The 23,041-nt window shown below is 44.7% G+C and overlaps 1 protein-coding gene across 2 annotated transcripts in view; it reads left to right on the forward strand.

The window, feature by feature from the left end:
* Positions 1–204: 204 nt before the first annotated feature.
* The window catches only part of SPATS2L (spermatogenesis associated serine rich 2 like), a 169,572-nt gene continuing 146,735 nt past the window's right edge, over positions 205–23,041 (forward strand). Inside the window, exons 1-2 of one of the 2 annotated variants that reach the window (XM_065880343.1) lie at positions 205–440; positions 22,728–22,775. The gene's annotated coding sequence lies outside the window, so the exon portion shown is untranslated. The remainder of the gene's footprint in view (positions 441–22,727; positions 22,776–23,041) is intronic. The other variant, XM_065880342.1, reaches the window with a different exon arrangement.

Here is a 23,041-nt window from a genome sequence, read left to right on the forward strand (position 1 = left end):
GGATCTGTGTCAGAACGTGCGTGTGAGCGGATACAAAACCCGAGAGAGGCGTGAGCAGCGCTGTGTGTGCGAGCGGGAGCGAGGGGCGCCGGCTCGGGGTGTGTGCGCCTGGGTGAGTGACACCGAGGGGCGGGCTGGCCGGCCGGCCGGCGGGCGGGGGCAGCCTACGAGGGGCGGGAGTGTCCCTGCGTGGAGCGGGCCGACCCGGAGTTGTGTCAGTGAAGGAATCTAGCCCGGGGGCCGAACCGGCTGCGCCCTCCGCCGCGAGCGCCGGCTGCGCGGGGCGAGCTCCGGACGGCGCGCGGCCCAGGCAGCGGCTCCTGCTCCGCCCGCCCTCCGCGCCGCAGGGGCCGCCACCGCCGCCGCGCCTCCACCGGCGACCGCGCCCCCGATCCCTGTTCCCCGGCCCGGGACGGAGCGGACGGCGCTTCGGCACAGAGGTAAGCCCGGGATCCCCGGCCGCCACCGCCGCCCGGGACCCCCTCCCCGCCAGCCCGCCGGGCCCGGGCCGGGACGCGGGGCTCGGGCGGACGCGGCGGGGCCTGCGCGGCCGGGACGGTGGCTGAGCCTGGGCCGCGCCATCCGCAGCCTGGGCCGCCCAGCCCCAGCCGCCTCCCGGGGCGCTGGGTGTGGTCCCCCGCTCGGCGCCAAAGCGGGCTGGCCGAGCGGACCGGACGCGGAGGTCACCGTCCTTCCTTTCTCGGGCCGGCACGGGCGAGCTAGCCGGCTGGCGGGAGGAGGCGCCGGGTGCGGCGCAATTCGCGCGCCCGGGGCGAGCGTGTGGCCGCCGCGCTCCGACGTGGACCCGCCCGCCCCGGATCTGAATCGGCCGCGGTCCCTCGCCTGCCCTCCCCCGCGCGAGAGTCCCCTTCCACCCGCCCGGCGCACGGAGACCCACCCCCTCCCGCTCCAAGCCGCCTCCGCCGGCAGCGTCTCGCCCTTGATCGCCGCCCGGCCCGGGGGCCGCGGGTCCGGGGAAACCCGCGCCCCTTGGGCGCCACGCGGGAGCAGGATGCGGCGACCCCCGGTGCCGGCAAAGTCGCCGCAGTTGCCCGCGGCGTGACAGGAGTAGATGCCGAGCGACCCGGCCGCGGGACGAAGCGGTCGCGCTGCCGCGTCTGAGCGGGCGGACCCGGAGTCGGCCGACAGTGGCCCAAGCCCAAGACAGCGGTGGCTCCGGAGATGCGAGAGGGTCTTCCCGGCTCTCTCTACATGCTCGACTTTTCCGAGTCTTGGAAGATCGGCCCCGCTCTCTCCCACTCTTTTCGGCGGTTAATACTTACTGCAGACGTAGGAGGTGAAGGGCTGAGACTTTACCTGGACGGGGATGCGACTGAAACCTCCCATCTTCTCAACTGGAGGTTTCCACCTCTTGGGGGTTTGGTGTGTGTGTTTGTGAACTTCCTGAGCCTTCAATTCCCAGCAGTCCAGGTTTTAGCAGATGCCAAGGTTTTGGAGACCTGACATGTAAAGATTCTTTCTGTGCAGCATTTTCCTTTGAGTGTATTACAGAATCTGTAGGTTGAGAGCTAGTGAAAAACCTTGAACTTCAAACACAGTCTCTTTCTTTACATAAAATATTATGTGTAATATTTTTCACTTATTTACATTTAAAGAAATATTATATTGAAAACTTTTACCAATCGTCTTGCAAGTAAGAAAAAAAAACGACTCTGAAATTTTAGAACCTATGCAGAGGAAGAAACTTTATGCCAGTATTTAAAAGAGTAAGGTCGTGTAACCTTTATGACCGGTTTAGTTTGTCTTCAAGGAACGATTCATTGCCATTATGATTGATTTTGTTTTCTAGAGATAAAGCAGATGTGCAATATGGCAGGGAAAAGAAGGGACAGGAAGTCAGAAATTGCTTCATTCTGGAAAAGAAAGAAAAGAATATTCAAGTAACAAATACAGTGACTTTGAAAGATACTCTGAAAGTGAAGTCTACAGTTGCCTTCTGGATAAAGTATTTGATTGGCCTTATCAAATTGTATCAACCAGAAAGCAGTGTGTTGTATGGGTGGGGGCAGTTTTTATCAAGTAATTGTAGTGTTTTTTTTTTAATTGTAGTGTTTTTTTAAAAATCTGTGTATGAAAATATTTGTTGGAGCTCTAAGTGGGGAAAAATCAACTTTGGGAATGATTTTCTATTTGGACAAGGCAAATACTGCTGCAGTCTCTAATTAGAGTTTTGGATTAAACTCAAGCTTTGTTAAAATCTATTTTATGGGGCAGCAGAACAAAAAATATGTCCGATTCTTTGTGTGGCTTTAAAAACACACACACACACACACACACACAACTAGCTCCAAAGGATAATTTGCATAAAAATACAATCACTTGAATGAGGGAATATTTCAGAGGATAGTAAAAAACCCTCAACATCTGGGGAAGGAGTATATTAATTGGAAATTTTCTTTCTTTCTTTAATCCTTGCCTCTGAAAATATTAAATAGTTTTCTAGGAATCAACTTAGTTTAAAGTACTTAGGCAAAATGATCAAGACTCCTTTTGTATTTGTTTTGTTTTAGGGAGCCCCATAACGAAAGCCTTCAATTGACTGTTTCTGTGCTTGCACTGATTTTCAAGAGGCCTTTGTGGGGATAGGTGTCTGTGGGCTTGTGAGGCTGCTTGGCCAACCGCTGTAATGATCAGGAAAAGAAAATGCTTAGGCCACACCATTTCAGTCTTTGATGCGCTGCCAATAGGAAGCGTCTCAAAGACCTGCTTTGCCGTGCAAATGGAAATACTTTCCATCAGAAGTTAAGCTTTAGAAACGTTTCATTTTTGGTTCTAAGTTTTATCAGTTTCTCAGCCTCTGATCATAGAGTTGTGCTGTTGTCATCAGTGAACCTTCATTTATGGCTTTTGTGTTGAAGGCACCTAGGTGGTCTTCATCCTGTTTACCTTTACACAGCTTTAATCAGTGTGTCATGAGGCAGGACAAGAACTTTTGGTTACAGTTTGATAAATGGAAGAAGTTGAGGTTGCTCGTGGTAAGATCTAAGCTGCTACCACCTGTCTCGCCATATGATTAGAGTGGAGTGAGATTTGTATTAGACAGATACTGCTTACTCACTGCTCCCTTGTGCTTCTTTCCCAGGCATCTTCTGTAGACCCTTTACCGTTATTTGACTGTGATAATTGAATCAGATGGCTGTTATAATTTTTGTACACAGAACAGTTGCTTTCACAAGCATGCCATAGGACATGAGGGCAGATACATAATATGGGCAGATTTAAGTGATGGAGTCTGTTTATTGATTTCTGAATGATCGTGCATAATTCAGCCAATCAATTCATTCCATCACTGTTCTGTCTTAGAGTGTAATCACACAATTGAAATGTGATTTTCACGATACAAACAGTTAAAAACCCAGTACACATAATTATAGAAGAAAAACAAACCTTTCTTTTTTCTTCCATTTTTTGAAGTAGTCTGCTATGAAGGTGTTATTTCCTTGACACATCAAAATGGCTAATTTGGAGTTGTGATGCTTGTTATGTAAATAGGCCATATGTTGAATTTCTATAGAAGTTTATTCGTTCAGTGTTGTGATAATGGATAGGATCCCCTAAGTACCATAGCTAAGAAAAATAGTCTGTGAGGGTGCATTTCTCTCTACTATTTATATCCTTCCCATTACTTTTGTTTAACAGCTAGAGTTCTTATTTTCTAATAAAAATATTCTTAAATGTGATTGTGTTATTTACCCTTATACATACAAATCTTTCTCTCTAGTCCTGACTCAAACTCTATTCTCATTTTGCACCTGTTTAATAGTTTTCATAGTTTTCATGGTTGATGTCCTGTTGTTAGGCCAACGGCTGCATGCCTGTCAACTTTTTATATCCTCTGTTAAACCTCTTCCTTTCACACTGAAAAGACTTTTCTTTTCTTCATATTGTTAGCGTTCTCTTCATCACCCAGACTGGACACCTAGGAACCATCCCTGACTCTTCTGCCTCTCGTTCATTCCAGTAGTAAAATCGGGCACCAAGTCCTGTTAACTCTTCCTTTGTAAGAGTTTTTCTGAGCCAGCTCCTGCATTTCCTTGGCATTCCTCACTCCCCACACCCCGATAGCCCAGGCCCTCGGCCATCCCTATTCTAGGATGATTATAATCTGCTACATACCGTCTCTCTGTAATTGAGTTCTCCCCATGCTTCGCACTTCATCATATCAACCTTCCTAAAGCCTCTTCTCCTTAGAATTCTTATCCAAGGATTGTCTCACAGGAAGTCTAAGTTGAACTCAGATTTGTCTGATTCCAAAGCTAGTGCTCTTTCCACTAGTTCAAATTCTTTTTATGCCCCTCCCCCTCCCCCCTCCCCTCCCCCCTCCCCCTCCCCCTCCCCTCCCCCTCCCCCTCCCCTCCCCCCTCCCCTCCCCTCCCCCTCCCCTCCCCTCCCCTCCCCCTCCCCTCCCCTCCCCTCCCCTCCCCCTCTCCCCCCATTCCCCTCCCCCTCCCCTCCCCTCCCCTCCCCTCCCCCTCCCCTCCCCCTCCCCTCCCCTCCCCTCCCCCTCCCCTCCCCCTCCCCTCCCCCTCCCCTCCCCCTCTCCTCCCCTCCCCCTCCCCCTCTCCCCTCTCCCCTCTCCCCTCTCCCCTCTCCCCTCTCCCCTCTCCCCTCTCCCCCTCTCCCCCTCCCCCCTCTCCCCCCCCTCCCTCCCCCCTCTCCCCCTCCCGCCCCTCCCCCCCCTCCCTCTCCCTCTCCCCCTCTCCCCCCTCCCCTCCCCCCACCTTTGGTCCAACGTCTCAACCTGGTTTTATTATTTTTTAAATTAATTAATTAATTTTAAATTAATTAATTTAATTTTAATTTTAAAATTAATTAATTTTTGGTTGTGTTGGGTCTTGTTTGCTGCACGTGGGCTTTCTCTAGTTGCAGTGAGCGGGGGCTACTCTTCACTGCGGCGTGCGGGCTTCCCATTGTCGTGGCTTCTCTTGTTGCAGAGCACAGGCTCTAGGTGCGCAGGCTTCAGTAGTTGTGGCACGTGAGCTCAGTAGTTGTGGCTCGCGGCCTCTAGAGCACAGGCTCAGTAGTTGTGGTGCACGGGCTTAGTTGCTCTGCGGCATGTGGGATCTTCCTGGACCAGGGCTCGAACCCGTGTCCCCTGCATTGGCAGGCAGATTCTTAACCACTGCGCCACCGGGGAAGCCCCTCAACCTGGTTTGGATATACCTCACTCTTGCCCAAATTTTACTTACCAACCTTATTTTCTACTTTTCTAACATGGATCTTCTATTCCTACTAATTGGATCTCACTGTCCTTCTAAGATGACTTTGTACCCTTTTGTTCATGCTCTCCCTTTTAGAATGTCTTTTCCTTTTTCCTCTGACCTAAGCACAATCTCCAAGTTAAGTCTGCTCGCCCTAATCATGTTACTCTCATTGGATTCTTCCTCTTCTGCCCTTTTGTCTACATCATTCTTTAGACCAGTAGATACTCTCTTATACTATTGTGTTCACAATTCTTGCTTTCCCAATGAGATTGCAAGTCCCTGGAGGGCACTGATGTACCTTGTATGCTATCTTTGAACCATCTACAAGCTTTGGGCATAGCAAGCCCTTGATAAGTAGACCTATAGAATCAATAAACTAGAAAGGTGAATTTTTTTTTTTTAAAGATGGGCTTTGACATTGCCTGTGTACTGCTCATCATCATGTCCTCAGAGCCTAGCTTGCAGCTTGACACCTAGTCATGACCTCAATAAATATTTGTTAACAGAGAAATTAATGTTGACATTGGATAAAAGGGACAAGCATTTGAAGGAGGCGTCTGTCAAGGAGTTTTTTCCCCACTTTTCTTCAGTGGTTCTAATCAGCCTCTCCATTCATCAGCTGTGAGGATTCTGAGGCCTTGGCATTTTCCAGAGTTGAGGTACTGATGGAGGCTGGCAATGTGAGTTAGAATTAAGGAGGCTGTCCTTATTTTAAGGTGGAGTGATGAGTCCCATTAGTTAGCAAAAATGAACGGATTGAGGCCTTATGCCAGTATTTTATACATAAAACAATTAGAGTTATCAGTTTTATAAATATTCAGCTAATCGGCTCCAAAATCCAAGACTGTATCGCAGAGCCACCCAACTTTTTCATTTAAAAGCTTATTGTACATTAAAAAAATAAATCATCTGGGGATCCATCTAGGGATGAAAAGTGAGGTAGGGAAAAATTGCCACACCCATCATATAGTATTCAGGACAAAATGCAGTTCTTTCAACTTTTAATAAGACTCACTTTGTACAAGGCACTGTTTCTGCCAGGAAGGAGTTTATAGTCCAGCAGGAGAAATAACACGTGTCTCTCAGAAACAAAGGTCTAAGAGAGCTCAGAAGGGAAAATTTCCTTCAGATTGGAGGGCGGTGGGGACCTTCCTAGAGTGACAGTTATTTGAGCTGATTGTTGAAAGGCTTTGGGTCAGATTTCAATAGCTATTATTGGGAATATAGAGATGAGGGAAGGGCAGCAGTGTTGGGAGGAACACAGGCCAGGCACTGCAGGGTGTTTTGACTCTAACATCAGTCCTCTAATATACTACCACTGCTTCAAAAGCTGAAATGCCACTAGGACTCTCCTGGGTACTGGTGGTCTGCAGTGTTCCGTAATGAAGCTTAAAGGCGATACGGAGACCTGAAATAGGTACTTTGGTGCCAAGTGCTGAACTGACCATGACATAAAGCACAAAATAAGTCTTGTAAGCCGTATAACTGGTGCGTTTCTGGGTAGCACCCGACTGGCTTAGAATGCTTGAAGAGGTCTCCTGCGGTATGGAAACACCACTGAAGATGGAAACTTTCATAGTAATGTAAATAGGAAGAGGTCAGCACTGACTGTGGTCTCAAGTAGCCAGCCATCTGTGGGACCCTGCCCAGTGACCCTAGCAGAGCTCAGTAAATGAGTAAACATACTGTTATAGTTCCCAGATTCTGATTCTGTATAACTACTCCATGGACTGTAAAACTAGGACCGATGGGTGTGAGTTTCAGGGAGACAGATTTGGGGTCAGTATAAGGAAGGTGGTTCTGTTATGGACTGCTAGTTCATGAGGTGGTAAGACCCCATGATTAAATGTATTTAAGCATGAGCTATACCATATACCAGGCAATGTCTCAATACCTGCATCATCTCTGTTCTTCCTCAAAGCAGTGCTACTGCCCCCGCCCCCCATTTTACTGACAGGCAATACTGAAGCCTAGGAAGGTTGAGTAGTGAGTACATTGTAGAGCAGGTGTCAGCCCAGGCAGTTTGAGGGCAGCGACTGAATATGTACTGGACAAAGAAAGGATGCAGATGTCAGATGGCCATTAGGATTTTTAGGGGCCTTTCCTAACGCTAGGATTGAGTCTTTAATTCTCCTTGGGGGATCAAGATGCTAATTGTTGCCAAGCACTGATTCATTAACAGCGGCAAGCAATTCCTAGAAATTCAGAACAAAGTGAATACAATCATCGTCATCATCCTGATGGCCACCACTTATTTAAGCCTAACAGCTATCTTGCAAGGTAGGGGTCATGTATCCTTTTAAGGAGGGGGCTCTAGGAAGTTACATAGCTTGATCAATCTGCAGAGTTGATCAGTGGCTTTTTTCTTACACCACCCTTTAAGGTAATTCGTGGTGATACGGGAAATATTTACCTATCAGTTCGGCACAGACACCGACCAATCAGAGAGGCCACCAGCTATATACCACGCTGTGGCCCTTCCCAGTGATGAACATCCCCTGAGGTGATGTGGAGGCCAAGTCCAAAGGGATGTGAAAGATTTGGTAATACACCAAGACCACACGACTGGAGCTCCAGAAAACTAGTGACTTTTATCTGATTTTATACATGATGTGTAGTACTATTAAAGAAAAAAAGCCTTCACCTGTAATTATATTTCACGTATATTTCTAAATAAAGAAAAGTCATTTTGCAATGGTCACGTTGTATCTTCCTTATAAATGGCAGGCCCTTCTTCCTCATTCCTTTTCTACCTTTTACTTTCCTCCAGTCAGAGGCTCACCTGTCTGGACAGGGACCTTGCTCCATTATCTCGCTTTCCTTCAGGATCTCAACCAGCCTTCTCTCTCCTCGCATAAGCATTCATAAGCCTTTCCGTTCTTTAATAACAAGAGAAGTCAAAACAAACAAAATCCCTGCGGCCCCTTCCCTGTTGGTCTGGTCACGTTGCATCTCCCTCCTGGGCTTAGAAGGCAGCTCCTTGAAGAACAGGTCCTCACACAACACCCACACCTCCCCAACCCTCTACAGCCCTGTCCTCTCATAATGGCCACCTCTGTGCTGCAGACCGCCAGCTTCATGGTGCAGGAGTCTCTGGTGTTACTGATCACTACTCCTTGAAACCTTGCCCACCTGTTTTCTGAGTCATTCCTTTCCTGATGTCTTTCCTGTTGCCCAACTGCTCTGTATTAGACTTCTCTGCTGGTTCCTCTCCTCCTCTCAGACCTCGGTACCCTCTATGGTTCCCCCTTCAACCCTCTGCTCACCTACTCTTTCCTTCTGCTACCACCTATATGCCATCGATTCCTAAATCTGCAACTCCGAACTCTTCTGACATCTGCTCCAGGTGTCTTAGACTCAGGGAGTTCAGAACTCTTACTTCTGTAGCCAGCATATTCCTTCTGTGTTCTCTACCTCAATTAATGAAATCCACTTGACCAAGTTTAAAATCCGGGAGCTGTTCTAGGATCCTCACTCTTCCTCAACCCGTACTTTTCATTGATGTCTTCTCAAGCCCTTGAATCTGCGTTCACCTCTCTAGGCCATTACCACCACGACTGCCTAGGTTCGGGCCCTCATCACTCTTGAGGGTTACTGCAGTAGCCTTGTAACTGGTCTCCCTGCCTTCTGCCTGGCGTGCTTCCAATCCCTTCCCCACACTGCCGCCTTTCTAAAAGGCAAATTTGATCATGGACTCTCTGCTGCTTAAAATCCTTCAGCAGAGTCACTGTTTCTCCAGGATAAAATCTAAGATCCCTAGCCTGGCACAAAAGCTCCTTTGTGATCTGGGCTCTCCCTTCAGGTGTGTATCAAAGTCTTCTCTAATGATCCAGGTCCCCACTGACTACCCCTCCCCACAGCATCCCTACTAAAGGAAATGAGTTGTTACAGGAGAGAAACGAGAGGAGGGATGGGAACAGACAAGAGATTGAAGAACTGTGCTGTCCAGTACCGTGGCCACTAGCTGCCTGTGGCTGCCGAGCACTTGAAATGCACCCAGTCCAAACTGAGATGTGCTATGAGTGTGAAATACACTGCGGGTTCAGACTTGGTATGCAAAAAGGAATGTAAAATAGCTCATGAACAAATTTTGTTGATTACATGTTGAAACAGTAACATTTTGGATATAATGGGTTAAATAAAATATATTATTGCAATTAACTTCATGTTTCTCTTTATATTATTTTTTTTTAACATGGCTACTAGGAAATTTTCAACTACCTGTGTGTCTTGCATAATAGTCATATTGGACAGCATCGTTATAGAACATCTCCTTGTTCCCAGGAGATGCATCCTGTATGAGCCAAGCCCAGGAGCTTTTTTTTTTTTTTTCCCCCCGGTACGCGGGCCTCTCACTGTTGTGGCCTCCCGTTGCGGAGCAACAGGCTCCGGACGCGCAGGCTCAGCGGCCATGGCTCACGGGCCCAGCCGCTCCGCGGCATGTGGGATCTTCCTGGACCGGGGCACGAATCCGCGTCCCCGTCCCCTGCATCGGCAGGCGGACTCTCTACCTGGGAAGCCCCCCAGGAGCTTTTTGAATGATTAAGTCAGCCCTACAGGTATAGAGAAGCAGCAGTTGCTCAGTTTCTTAAGTCCACAGATATTAAAGTGCTTTAGATAAGATTCAGAATCAGAGAGACAGTTTGTGAAAACTACAGCCAGGAGTCCTTCATACAGTGTGCACGGGGCTAAAATCACGAGTCTGGCACATCTGTCTTGCCAGGCCCACCCTGTCACCATCAGGAGAGGGAAACAGGGATACTGTGTGCTAGAGGGAGGATTTGAGGTAGACAGGAGGAGCTAGGGCAGGGCAAGTGGAGTCCCGGGAAGCCTCTTGCTTGTGAGGTACAGACAAAACACCAAGAGCCACACCTAGGTCTCTGAGATTCCTCCATCCTGCCATGGACCCTTTCCCAGTGGGAGAAGTCCCAGGTCCTCCACTGTCTTGAGCCTCAATAATACGTACACGATAAAGCCATCGCGCATCAAACAAAATGAGGTGACCAACAGCTAGTACTCCTCAGTTATGCCTTAAGATACTGAGGGCAGCAGTCTGTGGATCATGTGGCCCAGACGGCTTGAGGAAGGTACACAGACCTTCCTCAGGGTCCCAAGGACCTTGTCACAAGGACCCAGAAGATAATATGTCCTTAGAGATATGCAGAGCTTTGTTTTCAAGTGGAAAAGCCAACCAGTGCTGGGAAACCAGAGCTTACCAGGATGGAGCAGGAGGGAGAAACCTGGAGGTGAGGGGAAGAAGCCATGACTATCACGGGAAAAATTCAGGAATCAGGTGCGGGTGAGTCTGATAGGCTGTGGGACTCAGCGCCTCTCTCCTGGTGGTTTGTGTGCTGTGTTCTGTTGAGCCCTTTGGTCCTGAGAAGAATGCCCCTGGGCAGTTGCTTTGATTTGCTTTTACATATTAGGCATTGGTATAAGATTCTGGTAGGAGGAAAGGTTCTTAGGCTAAAAATAAGAGTTGGAAAGTCATACCTGTACAGAGACTGGCCTGAGAAAGTGGTGACCACCCTCGTGTGGTGACTGCTTCCCCAGTTGCAGGATCTGGGACCAGTTTGGGCGCTTGGCAGGAGCTACAACTCCTTTCCACCTGTACCCGAGTGACTCTCCATTGGGTTAACCATGCAGTCTGTCTGGCCTTACCTGGGAAGCCAGAACTGTCTCATTCTTGGGTACCACATTTTTCACTTTGTGCCCCAGGTTCTCTCTCACATTTCCAAGTCCTGATTTGAGGTCTTGTGTAGGAAACTCAAATTGCCTTGGGTAAGGATCCCATCACATATCTCTAAGCCTTCTTAAGCCAGTAGTCTTCCCTCTGAGATACAAGCCCTAGAGTGAGTGCCTACTGCTCCCTTTCAAGCTTCTATAACACCGGCCAGCAATGGGCAGGAAACTCAGCTAGTTTAATAGGTATTTGTGGAATTGAAGAGCTTGCGTGATACTGGCTCTTCCCTGATTCCAGACCCCTGACACCAAACACTGTTTGGCTGCCCCACTGGTCTCTGGGTCCCATTTGTACCACATGTGCAACTTGGGAGGGGAAGGGGAAGGCAAGTATAGGGCTGATTTTCCTAAATTATGGTACATCCACTTCTTTGTTCCCTGTGAGAAGGCTGGTCTTAAGTGTGGGCAAGAAAAGTGGCTGCCTTTATGGTGTGATTTCAGAATTCATTCTGCTCAAAAGGGCTTTTCAAATATCAACACCTTCTCTTTCCTGCTCTCTAATATGCAAAAGCCTGCGTGATAAAAACTATTCTCTTTCCTAAGACCAGTATGGTTTAGAAGAGAAGGAAAACAGATTTGATTTGATGGTTGAGAAGCCTGGTTTTGACGCATGTAATTGGCTGGCTGTAATGAACTTGAGCCAGTTATTTAATCTTCCTGAACCTCAGTTTTCTCATTTATGGAGTGAAATTAATACCTACTTGCTTTGTTATGATTTTTTACGACTAAATAAAACAAGGTATAAAGTGCCCAGCACCAGGGCCTAAAATGCAACGCTATGAAAGTGGTAACTTAAACTGGTCAGACATGTGCTCCTTAGACTGAATGATTTTATGGACCCTTCCCTGAGACTGATAGGGAGGAGGTAAGAAACCTGGGCCAGGAGGGTCAGAATTCAACCAGAGGGAGGTTGCCTTCACATTCTGCTTAAGGCCTGTCCTGCCTAATGGTTTGCATTTGTGAAAATACTCGTCTGGGATTATGAATACAACATGAAGCCATGGGGAAAAAAAGGCACGTTTACATCCTCTGCCAGGGTAATACAAGAATAAACAAAGCAAGTTTTCGAGTCTCTGAATAGTCAGGTGCACTGCCATCAAAATAAATTTTTATTTCTATTCTTTGCTGATAAATTATAGATAAAGGAAGCCACTAAAATACCCTGAAAAGGAAGATTCATATACAAATTAGATACCAGGGACAGATTTCACACTTACTTTGTAGGAGCCATTCTTTCCTTAACTGTGGGTGTTTGGGAAGTTCTTTTATTGTAGCCTTTGTTGCTTACAAGAAGGGGGAAAAAGCTTTAGTATACTCAGGAGAGAATGGTTTTGATTGGAGGCAGTGTTGTTCTCAGTGAGGGCTCACTTTCCTGTATTGTAGTGTTTGCTAATATATAACCGAGGAAACCCATAAGCGGCAGTAAGATAGTCTGATCTGACATACTGCCACTTATGATCGACCTGTGTTTATTACAGGAACGTGGGCAGCCCTATAATTTTTAAAGGGGAAAGTGGAAGATGTTATGCTGGCTACTGTGACTGCTAATGTCCTGATCTAGAAGGTCTTTGTCCTTTCTCATTCATTTCTCCTGTGAAGTCTGAATGGTGGACTGGATTCAGTACATGCAGGGGGCTGCCAGTGACTTCCTGGGCTCTTGATGTAATCTCGATCGCCCCACTGCAATACCACAGCCTCAGTATAGTGTCATATTCAACCTGAGAATACTCAAGGAGAGAGTATAAACCTACTACCTCTAAAATTAAAAATAAAAGCATTAAAAATAGTATTTAGTGCTGGTTTGTGGCACTGAATATATAAACTCATCTATTGTTCTGGTAGCCCCAGAGCAAGAACTGTTGCAGTTGCAATGGGTGATATCATCTAAGATTGTCATGACAACATTAATTTATCATTTCCAAACTTTGGTAGGATTTCACCTTCTGAATCTCCTGGATTGTCTTTAAGTTTATAGTTATTTCTCATTTATTAAGGCGAGGCATATTTAGCTATTGCTTACATAAATGCACTGAGTATCTTCGTGAATTTTACTGATGTGAAATTAGAAGCATAGAAGGTGGGCACTGGAAAGAGATAGTGGATGCTGTGGCCTAATGGTCCCCCCAGAAGGAGGAATCCCTTCCACAGTATCCCAGTCAGCCAGCTGCCGTTCGAACCCTGCCAAGAACGAGGTGGTCACAGTTTTGTGACACTGAGGACTGCTGCCCACGGTAGCCTGCAGTGCTCCTAGATCTTGAGCCCCTTTAGATTTGGACCTTGTCTCATTTGTGGTTGGACCAATACTCATTATCACGCACATCAGTTACTGAAATCTGCCTCCCTGTAGCTTCCCTGTTCGTTTCCTGTCGCCCTTGGGAGTGCCACAGAATAGTCATGTACCTGAGTGTGGTAGGTCTTCAAATATTTGACCATCGCTATTGTATCTCCTGTTCGAAGTCTTCTCTTTTCAGGCTTACGTGGTTCCAGTTTTTTGGCTGAGATTCGCCATCCTGTTAACACTCTGGTCGCCCACCACTCTGCCTGTGCCATTTTAAAAGCGAGGCATCTTGAACTCAATACCCTGCTCCTGAGTTCTCTGAGTGGCGGAGGACACACGGCTGCAGCTAACTCCCCGTCCAGGGCACCTTCTTTTGCTGATCTGGTCAGATCCTGTGTTGGCCTCCATTTTAAATGAGGGGCAGCACGTTGTTAGTTTATATTCAAAGTCAAGTAAAACTTCCCAGTCTCTTTCTAGATAGCCCCTACAAAGCCAGCTCTCCCGTATTCTGTATCTGTGCAGTTAACCTTGGGAACACACGTAGAGGACTTTACCTTTATTCTTGTTACATTTTGTCCCATTTCGGCAGATCATTTTTCCTCTCCATCAAGACATTTTTGAATACTAATTTCTAAAAGTTCAATCTCTCAGTGGTACATTTTTCACTTATTTGTCAATTACACATTTTGAGAAAGGTACTTCCTCTGTCATTGATAAAATGTGGACCAAGACAGAGAGAGCCCTGTATCTTTCTGCAAGAAAGTTCTTGACATCCATACATGAATTGTGTTAGCTGTTTTTTGTTTCTTTGTTTGAACTAGTTTGATCATCTCGCACTCGTGTTTACTTTCTTGCCCCCAAGCTCTCTAAGAGGATACAGTTAGGAAAGACTTAGTCAGATGCCTTAGTGGCACTATCGTTATTGATCCACTTATTGCCAATCATAGAACTATATTACAAAATGAAACGAGATGAATTGGAGTAACTTTTAGATTGCATTCATTTTTCCTTAGAAAAGTTTACTAAAAAACATATGTAAATATTTTTAATTTATTAAAAAATAATTTTGTAAAGTAAATTCACACTTCACCTATAATTTCAATCACGTGAACTTGTTTGGTTCAAAGGAATTGCTTTTTTGTATATCATTCAGTTCTCTTTATGGAATCATTGCTTTGGAAACTAATTGGTGGTGGGACAGGAAATCACTCCTTAGGTGTCACTGCAGCACATCATTATACTCACATCTCCTGGGACAGACAGTAATCAGGCTGAATCATGTCCAAATAGCATGCTGGAGTCTATGTAAATGGCTCCATGACAGTTTCACTAACTGTGACCATGACAGAGGGTGCACTGATGGCACCATGTCACTAATGGATGTGTTTTCTCTAAATGGAAAATCCTGTATTATTCAAAGAGGGGTTTTTTTCCTTCTCACACAAACTCTTTGACTTTTATATTAATATCAAATGTCTGTCACTTATACATATGGTGTTTGTGTACTATGTTTTGTTTTACTTGTGTACAAAATAGTCTTTTACACACTTTTTACCTTGGACTGGATGGAAAGAAAAAATAATTTGGAAGAGTAGTAGCACGAGGAACTTAAATCTGTAATAAGTCAAGGAATAAACTCTTGCTTCTTAAAAATACTACTCTTTGGTAGTGCTTTAGATTTTCCAAAATACTCTCACAAGTTTTTTTCTGAAAAACGTTTTTGCTGACTGTAAAAGTAATTGCATACTCGTTGAATTTGGAAAAAATACTGAAATGGATAAAAGAGAATTAAAAGTCAGCTAAAATTTCACCACCCAGAGATTGTCATTGTTAGTATCTGGTGTGTTTTCCTTCCAGACATGGATGTATGTGTAGTTGTATGTGCATACGTGTGTGTGTGTGTGTGTGTGTGTGTGTGTTTAAACTAGCTTCATGGTGGACCTAGGCAGTTTGTACTGAGCAATCAGTGTGACATAGTAGTTAAAAGTGCTTTGGAATCAGACACTTGGAGATTTCAGTCCTGGCTATGCTACTCATGTAGTGACTGTAAATTGCCTTAACTATCAAAACTTCAATTTCTACTTCTATAAAATAGGGATAATAATACATGTATCTAGTAGGTTTATTGTAAGAATTAATAAAATAATGAATGTAAAGTACATAGCATGGTGCATGCCTCATAGTAAATGCTCAGTACATGTGAGCTATTATTGTTATTATACAGGTTTTCTTGTCTGTTTTCCTCACTTAAATTCTAGGGTAGCAATTTCTCTTGTCAAAAAACGTTATTTGAGAAATATTTGGAATGACTGCATATATTTCAATATGTGAATGTACCTTAATGTAATCATTTCCCTATGCTTAGACCATTTCCAGTTCTTTGCTGTCGTAAAGAGCAGCACAGTTAATATCCTTTACATTTTTTGTGTGCATAGACAACACAATGAATTACTAATGGCATTTTACAGAGAGGCAGAAAAAAATGATCAAGTCTTTAGTATCTCCTTAATATGCCAGGTTATATGCTTGGTTTTTTAATCTCAAAATTCTCATTTAACTCTTCCACAACCCCGTTGAGGTACATCTGTTACCCCTATTTTTGGATGAAAAAGCTCTGAGGGGAGACAAGTAGTTTGCCCAAGGTCACAGAGATAGTGGTGGTAGAGATGGTATTTGAAGCCAGCTGTCTGATTTCAAAGCTTAAGCTTTCCCATTCTGGCAGGCAGTTCATGCCTATCTTTTTAAGGCTGGCGGCATGAATAGTTACCATTGTGCTTTTCACAAAATGTCACTTGGTGCCACATAAAAGATAGGACACTTGGCTGGAACTCTTGGCTTACTCAATATAGTACCTCTTGTGTGCGTATGTTCTTATATGTTTTGGAATCAAGCCTCATTAAAATAAGGTGCTAACTAAAGGAAATCAAACATTGGTATGATGATTTGATGAAAGCAAACCTCAGGGAAGAAAACATTTATTTAGTCAAAAGCACAAAAGTCATCTTTGTTTTAGTTGGATGGACTAGGCCAGAATTACTTATCTCGCTAGGAATCAGAGTATTTCACACAAATCAGTATAGGAATTAAACAGTAAGGGCCAAAGTAAATTGATGCTGTCAAAAGGGGTTATAAGTTTCATTACTTGTATATTAGGGGTTGAAAGGAAAACTCTTTAGCCTTAGTTGTAAGATGCTACATCAGGAAAGAGCTGTAACAATTGCTGTAGGTATAAGTATAGGTATAGGGGAGACGTAACATTTACTGGGACAAACCTCCAAAGAATTATTTGGTGAACTGACAGGTTGTCTTTAAAAAGTCAGCCATTCGGAACATTTATCTTGGCAGCTCTCAAATCTGACTCACAGCGTGTAGTGTGGCAGTCAATTTTTGAAGGAAAAACGCATAATTAATATGAAAATCAAGGTATAAGGTATTGCCAGTCAGTACCCAACACACAGTTTCTTAGAACAAAGGAGTAATTGAAGTTGTCTTTTAATAGGGTAATCCTGGTTTGTCATTTTGTAGGTTTCAGTTCTTAGTAAAAATGAAAGAAAAAAATACCCTAGTAGTAATATTTCATATCCAAGAGCTACTTTGTTGCAGAGCTCATACCCAACTCTTGTCTAGTCAAGAAAGTTATCTTTGGTTTTTGAGTTCTTGAATTTTCATAGCCCTTGAGCTTACACATTTGCCTTAGAAGTGTCCCAGCGTTCCTTCGGTCATTTTAGTTCTTACAAGGGAGGAACAGTGTCCGTCGTAGCCCAATGACTAAGAAGGTTTGTATCGACACAGCACGCCCACCAGCTTGGCCTGTGGAGAGTCTGTGCCCCATCGTGGTTTGCAGGTGGGAAGGGCCCAGCGAGTTCAGTTTGCGCTTGCTGCACAGCTAGTGAGTAGGTAGAACTGTGCACAAGACGATGGGTGTGAATCTGTGGATGGGATCCGAGATGTGGCTCCATCCAGCGCGCGCTCCGTAGCTGTCTAACACTAGGCAAAGTGCTTTACTGTCTCTGAGCCTCAGCTCCCTCTGCTCTCACACAGAGATAATGACTCCTGCACAAAGGTCATAGGGAGGATTAAATGCATTGAGCAAACCAGTGGGTGAACTCAAAAGTGCTTTCATGGTTAGCTCCCAAGTTATTAATTAATGGCCACAGGTCATGCCTCCCAAGGAGAAGCCGATTTACCATTTAAAATATTTTCAAATGAATAATGGGAATATTTGTAAAATATATGTAAAAATACACCACTCCTGGGGCTAACCTCTCCAGACCCTCCTAACTCTTTGCTTATACTCTATCCAATAATAAAGGGACAGGCCCTTTCTCTGCCCAGGAAGCCCCCAGTGCCCAGCGAGCTTGGCATCTCTCAGAGCTTAACTACTCACTCCCGTGGCACATCCCTCGATGAGGGAAGGAAGCCCTTGGCATCAGTAGGTGGTTCCTTTGAACACAGCACAGACCTTTATAAAAATAGCCATTTAGGTCTATTATGTTGTTCCAAGATAGAAGCAAAACTTGTATATTTGATGCATTATTTTAGCTTTCAACTAAAAAAAAGGCTCACAATAAAAGACTATCAGATAGAAAAGCATATTCCAACAGGGTTGCATTATAAACAATGATGGGAAACTCTTTGATTATTAAAGCAATCATTTTGCCAAAGGGGAGAATGAAAGAGGAGAAGTTAGGAATTTTGACACTGGACATCATGCATACTTTCCTGAAGTCTCCTGTGGTTTCCCCCCAGCCCCTGGTAACGTAGGCAAGGGCTCAGAAACTGCCTTTGAGTCAGGCTGCCAGAGAATCAATCCCACCCCAGGGGATGCGCTCATTCCCTTTCCCCTGGGGCTGCTGCCGGCTAACCTGCCTTCCCTTCCTTGCCTCCCAGGTGGTCGTGGTGGCCCTTTCTCCCTGTCCTTTAAAAGGACAGGATTTGTTCATTGGCCACCCCAGCCTGGGCTCACTGTAGGACCCTTATGAAGGTGCTTCAGGTACTTAATGACTGAAATGTCTCCGTGGCATTCCTCGGAGATCGGCGGGGTGTGGGTCAACCAAGTGCTGGATGTTTTATACAGATCCCCATGAACACTTAGCAGCAGGGAGCCAACAGAGGGCCCACGGAGCCCCGGACTCCTTGAGCCCGCTAGCTGGGAATGCTAACCCTGCTTGCTATACTCATCTTGAATCAATTTCTAAATTTTGTTTCTCCTTCTGTGCAGGAAACTATTCTGAATTTCCCTTATTTGCTTTGGTACCGCATTTCATTCAGCTCATTTCTTCATCAGCTATGTTTTGAGCATCTGCTCTGTACTAGGCAAAGTGAGAGGAACAAAAAGCAATCAAACATTGAAAAGGAGAGAACAGTTCACACCTCAGGTAGAAAGCAAAATATGCCTCCAGGGTTGAGAGAGAGGGAGAGGTTAAGTATGTCATGATTTTATTTTTTTTTTGAGCTGTACTTTCTACAATAAATTGTACTGCCGAAAAATCTATACCAGTATTCATTTATGTAGCAAATCCCATTGTAGTGAGAAGAATCTATGATTGGGACAAGCATCGTTCAGAACACAATTTTAGGGCAGCAGAAGACTTTGGACCGTCCCTTGGAGTGAGTTGAAATGGGATTTGACCTATATATCAAGCTTTTCCTTGATATTTTTCATTTCCATGTGTCAACAAATACTTGACTTGATACTAAAGCCAGTTAAATCAATATTTCTTGCTGTAGTCAGGTACAGCAACATATAACCAAGGGCAACATACCCCCACCAGCCATATTCTGTTAGGTACATGTATTTTATCATAAACCTACTTGACTGAACTACTTTCACATGAATAGGATGAAAATATCAACATAACTACCATTAAAAAAAAAGAAAAGCCAGAGAATCTCTGATCTAGTCCCTCGCCCTTCATTTAAGCAATCCCATAGTTTATTATGCTCACTTTCATCATAAGGAATGACAATATGGAAAAGATCTTGATTGTGGTAGCTGTGGTTTCTTTCTCTTTTCTCTAAAGGGTTCACTGTAACCCATTCTCCCAACTCCCATCCCAACCAGAGGATTTCTGAACGCAGCCGCCAAGTGGCAAATACCAGTAAACCCAAGAGTCTCAGACTGTAGGAATCTAATCAATGTGATGAAAGGGAGAGTGAGGTGGAAGCCTCTTACTTACTCTTTTTCTGAACTTTTAATTGTTAGAAAATTTCTGAAAATTATGTAGTAAAAACTCAGTGTTTCCATAAACAAACGGCCTGAAGCATCAGTTTATAAACACCAACAAATTTATTTACTGCTATTAGAAGAGCCTAACTTCTCTTGCCTGTGTACTATAAATGGAAGAGTGACTGTCATTTATTGGGCTCCTACTCTGTGCTAAGCATTTACAATATCTCACCTCTAACAGTCAAAATGATGCTTTAAGCATGTATTATTATTTCCATTTCATGTTCAACTTCGGCTGCTGAGTAACTTATCTGAGGGCACCAAGCTAGAAAGGGTATAAGCAGGGATTTGAATCCAAGTTTGTCTGGTTCCAAAGCCTTTTCACTTTTTACATCAGGAATCTTGAGAGTGTAAAAAGATTTTTTTTTTCAAATTGTTAAAGTTACACGTGCTCATTATAGGAAGTTTGGAAAGCAGACAAAATTATAAAGAAGAAAAAAATCACTCATAATTCTTCACCCCGGGGATGATCACTACTAAAATTTTATTTTATTTTTCTTTCTAGGCTTAAGAAAGCTATAATTTATATATCCAAGAGGGTATTGTTCCTCAGAGCTGTCATCCTTGAAGTTTATTCATGTTCTCTAACAATGTTGCCATTGCTTAAAACATTTTTGGAGCCAATTTAGGAACTAAATTCTCTGTAGACTCCCATGCACTGGGTACTTTGGTAGAGACATAGCAAAGAGGGTGTATCCATTACCTAAATACCTGTCAAAATAATACATTTTTATGTTCTACCTTTTTGTGTCTTCTAATGTTATATGCTGCAAATATTTGACCATCCTGTAAAGAATACCGTCATTGCCCTCTCTAAAAACCATAAACATCTTCCGCGACTTCAATTGTGGTAGGAGATGGAATTTACCAAAGTGCTACTTCCTCCCATGTCAAAGATTGATGGACATTTTGGGTTATGTTTAAAAGTCTTTATTAAAAATTAAATCAATAAATGTTTAATGTCTCATTTGACAACTCATGTTATTTGTTACATTGTCCACACAACAATGTTTGCCTTTTGTGGTACATAAAGAAAATCAAAGAATTGTTTTTGTCAGAGTTTGAAAAGCACATTTTAAAATCAGTTTCTTTTTAATGGGAGTGTTATACTCACTGAATTATTTCCCTCCAAGGAGTTTCTGTAAAAGCAAATATATCTTAAGTGTGATGAACTTATCTTTAAATAAAGTCGGTAGCATCTTTTGTTGAAGTGTTTCGCAAAGAAGCAGGCACGCGTGTGCACTCACATACACACACATAAAAGATCGCTATCAAAATGGCCATTGGTATACTTTATCAAAGTGAAGAAAGTCAAGTAATTAAGTGCCGGCTGAGTTCTCATCTCTTTGGTTTATTACACACAACACTATTACTTTCAGAAAACAAACCTAACCCTCAGCTCAAGCATCTCCCTGGTTGTCTGGCTTGTGCCTTATTTTTCACAGACATTCTTATCTGCCCCATAAGGTTAGCATGGCACCCCCTTCCCAGATTGCTGGGCACCTGGGACACCGGGACCCTGGGTCCTAAGATTGGTGCAGAGTCCTTCGGGGCCACACCCAGAGCCCCGATGGGGGCCCACCGGGCACGTGCAGGTGTCCTAAGGGCTGCCCTCTTCCCTGGTCTTCCAATTGCCGAGATTTCCCGTGGTGAGACTTCATCGTGCTCTCAGAGCTCATTACAAAGTGTAGGCTTTGTCTTGTGTTTTAATCCTGGGCGCTATTCACAGTGCCTGGCATTGTGTCCAGTCAGTGTGTTAGAGAAATGAAGGGTTACAATATATTCTCGCAGAAATGGACTGTTCGGAGGAAAGGGAGACTGATTACAAGAGAGTCAGAATAGAATGGTGGATTCGAATCTCAGGGCTTAAGGGCCTCTAGGTCAGTCCTCTCACTTAAAGATGAAAACCGGAGAGGTCAGCTGACTTGGAAAAGGTCACCTAGAGAGATGGCGCCAAGCCAGGCACAGCATCCAGCGTCCTGAGGTCCTGTCCCGTCCTTCCCAGTGCTCCCTCCTGTCCTCGTTCCCCGGTTGTTTCATGGAGGCTGAGCTGACTTTTCAGGATCAGTGACCAGAGCATTTGAAGTCCCACACGGTACTTAACAGAGCAACGGATGCAGAGGGGTTCTCAGGGAACGCTTGAAGAGATTGTTGACTCAGTGAGTGATTGCCTGGTTGACTTAGGAGCCCAGTCTCTGTGCCTAAGTGGTTACTAGCTGAATGGTGAGTTCCCTGGGCTTGTGTGGATATTACAGGCTATGTTTTGGAAAGGAGATCATTACAGAAACAATAATGATAATAACAGTAATTAACATTTATTTGTGATAAATTAGGCAGGATATCCCTGTGGTTTAAAGTCTAGGCCCTGTGGTCAGATGGTCACAGAATCCCAGCTCCATCACTTGCCTTGTATATATATATATATATATATATTTTTTTTTTTTTTTTATTTTTATTTTTTTTTTTAGATATTGGGGGTAGGAGTTTATTAATTAATTTATTTACTTTTGCTGTGTTGGGTCTTCGTTTCTGTGCGAGGGCTTTCTCTAGTTGTGGCAAGCAGGGGCCGCTCTTCATCGCGGTGAGCGGGCCTCACTATCGCGGCCTCTCTTATTGCGGAGCACAGGCTCCAGACGCGCAGGCTCAGTAGTTGTGGCTCACAGGCCTAGTTGCTCCGCGGCATGTGGGATCCTCCCAGACCAAGGCTCGAACCCGTGTCCCCTGCATTAGCAGGCAGATTCTCAGCCACTGCGCCACCAGGGAAGCCCCTTGTATATTTTCATGAGACAGGTACTTTCACCTTTTGGCGCCTCATTTTCTATATCTGCAAAATGCCAGTGGTAATAGTGCCTACCTCAGAGTATCGAAGAGTTAACCCATTGAGGCCCTAGAACAACGCCAAGCACCTTGTAAGAAAGTAATAAATGTTAGCTGTTGTTAGTAAATAACAGTAATAAATGAAATGAAAATGAAAGTAATAAATGTTGTTATTAAAATATCACTACTGTGTGTGCCAAATTCATTGCACAAATTATATACTATCCAGCCTTCCCAACATCTCTGTGAGGAAGCTACTATTATTGATATTGTCCCCCATTTTACAGTTGAGTAAACTGAGGCTTTAAGTCACAGGTAAGACCCAATTCCTTGTCTGCCTGACTCCAGAGCCTGTGCTTGGGTGTGGGTGTGAGGGAGATGAGTGGTGTGGCTTTGAAATGTGAGATCTGACTTCCCAAATTTCTTTTTCTCCTAGAGCACTGCAGACTCTGACCACTGTCAGGAATATCTCCTTGGTTCCCAGGTAAGTAGAGCGGATCCCTCCCTTCTCTGTATCTGCCTGCTGCCCACATGGCTGGCTGCCCCTGCACCTGCAGCTGACTCCCACAGCTCTTGTCACAGTCTGTCAGCCTTTCAGGAATTTAGCACCACAGTGCTCCTGTATAGGTGTACAGACCGAAGAGACACGTCGCTCATGATGGGGTGGGGGATGGGGGATGGAGGCAAGGAGCAGAGGACTGGAAGCAGTCCTCCTCCACCCACCTGTGCCCTCTCCACCTACATCACCTA

Source organism: Phocoena phocoena, chromosome 7 (genome assembly GCF_963924675.1).
Source record: "Phocoena phocoena chromosome 7, mPhoPho1.1, whole genome shotgun sequence".
NCBI lineage: Eukaryota > Metazoa > Chordata > Mammalia > Artiodactyla > Phocoenidae > Phocoena > Phocoena phocoena.